This window comes from Triticum aestivum, chromosome 3D (genome assembly GCF_018294505.1).
Source record: "Triticum aestivum cultivar Chinese Spring chromosome 3D, IWGSC CS RefSeq v2.1, whole genome shotgun sequence".
Taxonomy (NCBI): Eukaryota; Viridiplantae; Streptophyta; class Magnoliopsida; order Poales; family Poaceae; genus Triticum; species Triticum aestivum.
In genome coordinates this window covers 25,994,120-26,004,474 of record NC_057802.1, presented here as the reverse complement: position 1 = coordinate 26,004,474, position 10,355 = coordinate 25,994,120, and positions in this window count along the sequence as shown.

The window sequence follows — 10,355 nt, the reverse complement described above, 5'->3', positions numbered from 1 at the left end:
CTCAGTTCAACTTTTCTTCTAATAAAATGTTACCAGAGTAAAAAAATAGATATGTAAATAATGACAATTATAAGAAAGAGTACTATAAATTATGTTTGTTAATTTGTTTCAAACATGTTTGTACGTAAAGCAACTTCTTATAAAATATGTACACCGAAGATTTATTTCAAATACAAAATGGTCGTGCTTGTCAACTAAAATTGGTTGCGGGTAACTTCAATTTTTCAATTTCAGTAGAGAAATATGCTCTGCATCAAACAACATTTTTTGAATTGTATTCTCATGTTCTTTTTTGCCCGATGGAATTGTATTCTCATGTAAATGTTCATGTATGTAAACGAAATTGTCCATGCCTATTTCAAAAAATTGGAATATAGATAAAAAATTTAATACAAAAAGTTTATGAACAACACTGCCATGCCTCTGTTCAACATTCCTTCTTCTATCCTGGTTTTATGAGGGTTCAGCTGTGATCTTAAGATTGAGATTGAGGGGTACTCGATGGCAGATTATGGTGACAAAGGAAAAGGAAATTATGGTGGTGGCGATGGTGGTGAGGGGCAGCAAGGTGATCTTATGGACCACGATAAGCGTGGGGATCGACCTTTGTCCACCGGTGAGACGAATCAGACGTCTGAGACCCAGTGGGTAAGGGGACAACGCTTTCTTTGATGCCCATGGCGGGACTTCGTTTTGGTTCCTTTGGGGCGGTCGGCGCCAGGCAACCTCTAAGTGGGTGGATGGAGGCTAGTGACCAGGTGGAGCAGGAGTTACCACCGTTGTCGCCTATCCGTCCCACGGACTCCGTGAGGGACGCGGGACAGGTGGCGGCTTCGATGCCGACTAGTGAGAGGAGCCCGAGGCGGGGAGCCTCTGCTCTTGTCTCACCTACAGATGTGACGCCTACTTCGAACGTCCAGAGGAGCACTACTGACGCGGAGCATCCTTCCATCATCCCCTTGGACTCTACACCAACACATCAAACACCACGTGGACCGATGACAAGAGCTCGAGCACGCGCAATGGAAACCGAGGTGAACTTCTTCCTATTTGACATGCATATGGACTCGAGTGGAACTTGGTTGCTACCTCACCGAAGTGCACTATGTATCCTTAGGTATGAAGAGGAACACCACCAAAGTACAAGGAGGAGCACCCCAAGCCCCCGAGGAGGAAGAAGGGAACCATCAGTAGCAAGACAGAAGGTCCCAGGCGACCCCGTGCGCACGGGCCACCGAGATCCCGTGCCCATGGGCTACACAGGGAGCTACAGCTGTAGCACCCCGTGCGCATGGGCGTGTACCATGCGCACGGGCCCAACTTACCCCGTGCGCACGGGCCCTACAGGATGGACGGCTGATATTGCTGTTTGGGCCTCCTCTTCACCCACTTCGTCCCCATGCCTATATAATCCGTACCTAGGGTCATGTTTAGGGGTTAGCAAAGACATCTATGAGATATTTGTGAGCTTTGCTCCTTCTACCACTCCATTGGAGATCAAGGCCTCTTAGGAGAGGATCCACTTGTGGATATCAAGACCTCCATCTTGGAGAAGACTATCATCAAGACCTCACCTCCATAGGACTGGAAAGAACCTTTATCTAGTGCTTATTTTCTTGGATTGTTCAAGCATTCATGTGGATCTATGTCTTTGCTATTCTAGTGGATGTGTCATTGGGTTTTGTTCGAGTCATTTCCTCTTTGTGTTCTTGTGTTCATCTCCTTTTCCCCCTCCAAGTGTGAAAAGACCCCTTCTAGGGTTCTACCCTACATCAACTACTCTACCGCAGTTGTCGTAGGAGGCAATAACTGCGTTGGAGCATGAGGTACCGCCGTTGTTTCCTGTTCGTCTTGCGGACTCCGCGAGGGATGAGGGACAGGTGGCAGCTGCAACGCCGACTAGGGAGAGGAGCCTGAGGCAGGCAGCCTCGGCTCCTGTCCCTCCTATAGACATGACGGCTACTTCGACCGTCCAGAGGACCACAGCTTTGCCGTAGTTGTCGCAGGAGGCAATAACTGCGGTGAGGACCGGGAGTGCTCGGGTAGCAATAGTACCAGGCGTAATGGAGGCGCCGCTTGGGGCGACGTCAGGTGGATGACCGGTGGTTCACACCATTGAGGAGGTGGTGGCCTTTGGTGGGATCCCCGATCCGACATCTGGTGACTGGCGGTCGAGCAGACGTATTCAGGCTCAACCTAACGCGGACGACCTGCAGTTGGGGCGTTCCATGCGAGCCACCAAGCTAAGTGATATCGAGTCCACTACATGCATGTCAGTTAGTACTAGTTTTTCTGTTCTGCATTTTTTGGACATGATATAGTGAACAGAGCTGATAAATTGGGGATATCTTCGGGGGATAATAGTCACGAGGTTGCTACTTCAATTAATGAGTTGCTTAATGTAGAGGCTGATAGAGCTATGAACATGCTTAAAAACATTATAGCGGTTAAACCAATGAAAGAGAGTGAGATAATTGGGTGTCCGCGAGTTGGAATACATCTGTGAGGATCTGGTACCTACGAGTCTTTTTGATACGCATCTCTCTCTCTCTCTCTCTCTCTCTCTCTCTCTCTTTCTGAACGGCCTCGTCTATGGCTCGCTTATTTTTACTTCTATACCTTCTGTTATATTTTCAAAAATTTCTAGAATACATATATTTCATAAAGAATTACTTTAGTTTTGAAAAATAATTAGCAGTGTTAAAAACTATTAATAGTTTTAAAAAATGTTTCAAAACGTATTTGAATTTTTTCACATGTATTCAATTTTTTTCAAAAGCATGTATTTTAAAAAGTGTTAAGCATGCATGTATTTGAAAAATATCAAACATACTCCCTCCGTCCGGTGAAGAGTGTACATCTAGAGATTTTAGGACAAATTATGGAGTGAAGTAAAAATGCATTGGAAAGGTGCAAGTCACCATATCTCTCCTCCTTAATTACCCGACCCCCAATGAGCTAAGTGCATGTAGAAATTAAGAAGACCATGTGTAGATTGTTATTGGTCTTGATTACCATGTGATGAGAGAGAAGTATTTTTTTCTACTTTAAAGTGCATCGGGAAGATAGATGTACACTTTTTTGTGGACAAATTTTGAAGCCAAACATACACTCTTCACCAGACGAAGGGAGTATATCAAATAAATATTTAAAATGTATATGAATTTTTTTAATGTGTACGAAAAAAGCTAGACTCCAAAACATGTATTTGAAAAAATGTCAATCATTGTATTAAAAACAATGTTAAATCATGTATTCCCTCCAATCCATATTACTTGTCGGTCAAATGAATGTATCTAGACACATTTCAATCCTAGATACATCCGTTTGAGCGGCAAGTAATATTGTGTCTAGATACATCCGTTTGAGCGACAAGTAATATGGATCGGAGGTATTTAAAAAATATTAATCATGCATTTAAAAACATATTTATAAAATGTTAGTCATGTATTTTAAAAATGTAAAACATGTACTTGAAAATTGATAAACATGTGTAAGAAAATTATTTCTTATGTATACACGAAAAAATGTACAATATGTATGAAACAAGTAGACATAAAAAAGTATCTGAAAACATGTTAATCTATATAAAAAATGTTAAACAAGTATAAGAAAAATGTTTCTTATGTAAAGGGGGAAAATGTACAATATGTATGAAAAAAGTAGACGTCAAAACATATATCTGAAAAATTGTTAATGTATTTAAAAAATGTTAAACATGTATAAGAAAATGTTTCTTATGTATACTAAAAATATAAAATTCATATAAAAATACACATCAAAACATATATCTTAAAAATGTAAATCATGTATTTGAGAAATGATAAACAAGTATAGAAAGTCCCTAATGTATACAAAAAGTGTACAATCTGTATGAAAAAAGTGGACCTCAAAACATATTCTTTTAAAAGTTCATCATGTATTTTAAAAATGTTAAACATATATAAAAAAAGGTTAATTATCCTTTTGCCCTTAATGGTGTCCATGTGCTCAGTTTTGCCCTCAGTTGCGAATCGTGCTCAGTTTTGCCCCTAGACTGTGCGCAACTGCTATGACGAGGCCAAACAGGCAGTTTTGAGTCCATTCCGTCTATTGGCGTTAGTGGTAGTGGGTCCAGAGCTTACACGTGGGACCATGTGGACGTGGGTCCGGAGCTTACATGTGGGACCGTGCAACAACGTCCCCAAATCAATCCTAGGGTTCTAACCGTGCCACTCGACGCCACTCTGTCCTGTCCGCCGGCCGGCCGTCCTGCGCCGCCGCCACCACCTGCGCTGCCGCGGCCGTGGCCGTCCCGCTCCACCGCTACCTGCTCCGCTCGCCAGCTTCCTGCGACGCCACGGGTGGGGCGCCCGCCACCTGCTTGACCCGCGGCATGGCCTCCTTCCGTGCGCCGGGCCGGAGCGCTGATAGGTGGGGAGCTGGTGCACACAGAGGAAGTACGAGGGTGAACCCCAGGGCGAAATGGCGAGCGGCGGCGACTCCAGAGTATTCTTGGATCCCATTATCACCATCTCTGGTTCACAAACAATAAATAATTATCACATGTCCACAAAACTTGCGCTGAGAGATTACTAAGAACATAATGAAAGATAATAAAATAAAGTGAACAATTGCTCATAAGAGAAAACTTCACGCCGTGATACATATAGTTCATGGCATACTTATGCAAGAAAATCAACTACAGAACTTCAGTAGAGTTAACCAAGTACATATACTTTGTGACCTTTGCCAAAACAACATGGACAATGCACTACAAGGTCGCCTACCTCGTGTCATTGCTGTTGGTGCCGCTGACGTTGATGTCCCTGTACTCCACGGTTGTGCTCCTGCCTCGAATAAGCATGCACAAGAACAAATCGCTGCCCTCGATACAGAGGGACGATATGGCCGTCGAAAACAAGGAGGAGAGATGCGTCCGCTTGGCCAGTGAGTCCTATTAGCAACAATAGTTTAGGCACTGAACCAGAACAGTTAGCAATAATCTAAGAGTCTAGGCAATATTAGCAACAATGTAACATGTAGAGGAAAACCTAGTAACCAAGATGCAAGGTGAATGACAGGCACTGAACCAGAACAATCAGCAAGAAGTGGAAAATGCACAAGCTCCTACCATGACTCACCTTAAAATTGACGCCTTGCAGTAAACGCTTGTCCCTAAAGGACTTATGCACATCCCCAATCTGTCTGCCCACATCTGAGTTCTTGGACAAGCTAGAATCCTACAACACGTTCAAAACAAAAGACCATTCATCAAGCCGAGCAGAATTCGTAACAAGCAAGACGCAAATACCAGAGTAGTAGACATGGTCAAATCTGATAGAAAAATACCCTCACAAAACTATACAGGCAAAAATACCACGGACCCGAGCCAGACCTGAGCACGTCAACCACGTGGATCAAGATGGCAATGGTTAACCGTCCCCCACTTCCCCATGGGTAATTACTTTATTAGGGGACAGGGATCACTAGTAGAAAAAGGGTCATCTGTCCCGGTTGGTAAGGGCCTTTTGTCCCGGTTGTTGAACCGGGACTAAAGGGTCGTTACTAATGCCCTAGCCCTTTAGTCCCGGTTCTTACACCGGGACAGATGGGCCTCCACGTGGCCGGTGCGGCGAGCCCAGGCAGGAGGGCCTTTGGTCCCGGTTGGTGGCACTAATCGGGACCAATAGGCATCCACGCGTCAGCATTTCAGGGGCTGGGATTTTTGTTTTTTTTGAAGGGGGGGTGGGGGTTTTGGGGGGTTAATTTAGGTGTTTCATATATTGTGTTAGCTAGCTAATTAATAGAGAGAAGTGTCCTCTCTTATCTCCGTGCTTGGTCGACGCTACGTACTATATACGTATAGAGAGGACTAGACACGCTAGCTAGTAAGCAAATGAAGGAAACAGAAGATCGTCATGAACATATATATGCATACAGAGAGAAGTGATATCGACCACCTCTCCTTCTCCGAGAGATTGGTCGAACAACAAGTTCTCGTATATCTATCCGACACTACCGGTTACATATATACAATAATTATCTCTTACAATATAATCTCCTAATTATATATGTACACAGGGTCCACATAGTATCCTCCGTTTTCAGCGATCACGTGGTCAAGGAAGAATGCCGCCAATTCCTCTTGAATTGCTCGCATACGATCTGGTGGTAGGAGTTCATCCCGCATCCGAAAGATCTAATTTGAAGAAGGGGTCAATACATACATATATATATATATATATATATATATATATATATATATATATATATATATATATATATATATATATATATATGAATAAATGAAATTCAACACAAATGATGGTAATAAAATAAAATTGTGAATATTATTGCTTACGCACTTCATATTGTTCGTCAGAGTAGCCCCGCTCACAGGTCGTGTAGCGGATGGACTTGCAAACGTAGTATCCATAGTAATTATTCCCGGCTTCCTGCCACAACCACTTTACAAGAAATAGAGGTCAATCAAACTGATAAGTAAGCATGCTAAATGATATTGATGAAACTAGCGCTTGAATCACTAGGAGATGCGTGGAACATGCTACTATAGTACTTACTTTCGGGTGTCTAAATTGCAGCTTCTTCGGCAGTCCCGGAGCTTTTTTGGTGAATTTTCTCCAAACCCTGCCAGACAAAGAAAACAATTACTTGATATCAGGAAATGAACAAAGTTGCTGATATGGTGGATAATGATCGATTTAACTTACTTCTCGAGCATTTGAGTCATGTCCGCATAGTCCTGGGGATCTTTTCGTCTCGAGTCTAAGACGGTTACTAGTCCCTGCTCAAGATTAATCTCTAGGAGAATGTAGTGGAAGCTGCGCACGCATGCATAAGTCATCAATTACATTACTATAACCTGGACTAATAAGGGAAACCGAATATGCAGAAGACAGTAACACTCACTTGAAGTTGTAAGGAAAGAGTATTATATCTTTGTTTTTATTTATTACCAACGAACGTAGCAAGTTGGCCTCGGTATTTTTGGCATGATATTTAACCTCAGTTGCATCTATGAGATTTGTGTTAATGAATCTAATATTACCGATTTGTCTTTTGTTCAATTCGGCGATCTTCAATCTGCATAATATAGTGAGGATAATTATAAATACATGCAATGAAAGAGCTGACCTATATAAAGAGACTTAATGACAGAAGTAGTACTACTTACAGACAGTAGCAAGTGATCGTTGATTTATCGAGGGTCTTTTGATTGAAAAACTGAAAGAACTCCTCAAATGAAACATTCAACATTTCAATTCCAACGAGGTCATGCTCCTCTTTAACTCTCAGCGTCAAAGTATTCCTCCCCCCATACTCTCTGCAAGTTTTCATGTACCAATCATGTAATCTTCGCATCATCGTTGTTAGAGATCTTTCATCTTTGACGAGAGGCTTCCCGTAATGGTATTTGTGTTCGTCCACCTCCAAGAAATCATAATGTACATCGTCGGGTAGGTAATCTCCAAGATTGCTATAACCGGGCACCATCCTCGGATCATTAGCGACGATGTCACTAGACACCTTGAGCGGGGGGCACGATTGGTTCGCTTGTTCGCCGAGCTGGGCAATTTTTTTCCCAGCTCGTCGTTCTTTTAACCTTTGATCACTGACAGTACTTCCCGACCGCTCCGCTTCGACAAATGTCTTTGCAATAATGCGCTCATAGTTGCCTTTCGGCGGAGACTTTGGTGGTTTTGTCAGGGCAGCCAGAGTGCACTTCGCTTTCACCGGATCTACCTTCTCCTCCGGAGGTGGATGTTTCTTTGCTTTCACCCCTTCAAAGAAGTTTGTCACTTCGGCTTGCACTATCTTCGTGGTTTCCTCCTCGGTCCTCTCGTATGGTAACTTCTCTGGAGTCTTCAGAGAAGGACCGAATCTGTATTGCCTCCCGCCTCTGGCTGTACTGCTAGACGCCGGTAGAGCAGACGGAGCGGCTGCGGCTGTCTTCTTTCCTTGCTTACGAGGCGGAGGAGAAGGACTACGACGCGCCGGAGCAGCCTAAGCGGCGGCGGGTCTCTTCCGCCCTTGCTGATGAGGCGGAGAAGGAGGAGGCTGGCTGCTCGGGCGCGCCGGCGCAGGCGGAGAAGGAGGCGGAGTGCCGCCACGCACCGGAGAAGAAGGCTGAGTGCCCTGATCACTCGCCGGAGGAGGAGGCGGAGTGCCGCCACGCGCCGAAGAAGGAGGCTGAGTGCCCTGATCACTCGCCGGAGGAGGTGGCGGAGGAGGAGGCGGAGTGCCCTTACTCGCCGGAGGAGGAGGAGGCGGCGGAGGCGTCCAGTTCGGAAGGTTGATGAGCTCCTTCCGCCATAGGCATGGAGTCTTCAGAGCAGAACCCAGCCGAGTCTCCCCTTCACCGGTAGGGTGGTCAAGCTGGAGGTCCTCAAATCCCTCCGTTATTTCATCCACCGTCACCCTAGCATATCCTTCTGGAATCGGACGACAGTGAAAAGTTGCGCCGGGTTCAGGAGGTCGAACAGAGCCAACAGCCGCCTTGACTTTGAAGTTCTGCCATTGCGTCATAAGGTGGCAATGTTGAGACTCCGTGATAGCATCCACGGGGTAGCTAGCAGGAGCCGTCAAGACATGCTCCGGCTGAAGCAGCTCGGTGGAAGCCACGCTGCTTCTCCGCTGAGATGGCGGGGTAGCTTCGGGGGTAGTTTCGGCAGGTCGCTTGCTGCGAGCTACGTCTCGTTCCTCTAGCGCTTGAACCCTTTCGTGCAGCTTCTGAATTTGGGTCTGCTCCAGTTTTTTCCTCCTCTCCTGGCATTTGTAACCGCCTGCGTTCGGAAAACCAGCCTTCCACGGAACGGAGCCTGGCGTGCCTCGTGTCCGTCCAGGGTGCTCAGGATTCCCGAGGGCCATTGTGAGCTCGTCGTTCTCTCTGTCTGGAACGAACGTCCCTTGCTGCGCTGCATCGATATAGTGCCGAATCCTCTTGACTGGTATTCTCAAAAGCTCGTCCGTCCAAACGCACTTCCCTGATACAGGGTCCAAGGTTCCGCCAGCCCCAAAGAACCAAGTCCGGCAACGGTCTGGCCAGTTCATTGTCTTTGGTTCGATCCCTTTATCAAGCAGATCATTCTCAGCCTTGGCCCACTTAGGCCGGGCTTTGAGGTAGCCACCTGACCCCGTGCGATGGTGAAGCTTCTTCTTCGCAGCATTTTTCTTGTTTGTCGCTGACAACTTCTTACTCTTTTCCGATGTCTTGTGGGCCACAAATGCAGGCCAGTGATCTCTGATCTTCTCATATTTGCCGATGAATTCTGGTGTCTCTTCTTTGTCGACAAACGTTTTCAGCTCATTCTTCCACCTCCTGAATAGGTCTGCCATCTTATTAAGAGCATGAGACTTGATTAATTGCTCTTTAACTGGCTTCTCCGGATCCTCCTCTGGCGGTAGGGTGAAATTTGCCTTCAGCTCAGTCCAAAGATCATCTTTCTGCATATCATTGACATAAGACACCTCAGGGTCTTCCTTCTTAGGCTTATACCATTTGTGGATGCTGATCGGGATCTTGTCCCTAACAAGAACCCCGCACTGAGCAGCAAATGCTTCCTTTGTCTGGATGGGTTCAATCGGTTGGCCGTCGCGCGCGATTGCTGTGATCTCAAACCTTTCATCCGAGCGCAACTTTCTCTTCGGGCCTCGTCTCTTTACCGAAGTTGTGCTCGATCCGGAGGGCTAGAAAAAAGAAGAAAGACGAGAGTTAATTAATATGTGTACATACCAAAACAATGAATGCATCAATTAGCTAGTCAGCACAGGCTTAACTAATATATTTACCTGGCCGGACACTGTTCGGTCACCGGAGCCGTCACCACGGGCTCCTTCTTGCACCAGCATTGGGTCACCGGAGCCATCATAATCATGTCTTTCCTCCTCCACTCTTCGATCACCGTAGCCTGCTTCTTCACCCTGTTCTTCCAGACCATCATTGTCGTTAAGATACGACAAGACATCACCTCCGGCTAAGATTATGTCCCCCAACACCTCTTCTGCTTCCTCGATTCGTCCGTGCTCCATTGTTTCTGCAAATATTACAACATGACAATTATTACACAAACATGACAGCAGGTGGATCTATTAGTGCAAACGTAGACCTAGCTTATTCCGGGTTTGGGGTGGCCTCGGCAACGCTTCAAGGGTAGGGGCGCGGCGGGAGGGGGTAGGAGACCGACATCGTTTTTTTCTAGGGTTTGGGTGTCCTCGAGAGTTTTGGTCGAGCGAGAGGGCCGGGGGGGGTGCTCCCGTGGTATAAGTTATCACGGTCGAAGTTATCCGGAAGGGGGTTATATCAACAACGATGACATACATACATGGGAAAATAATGTTATCGGGGAGGGGGT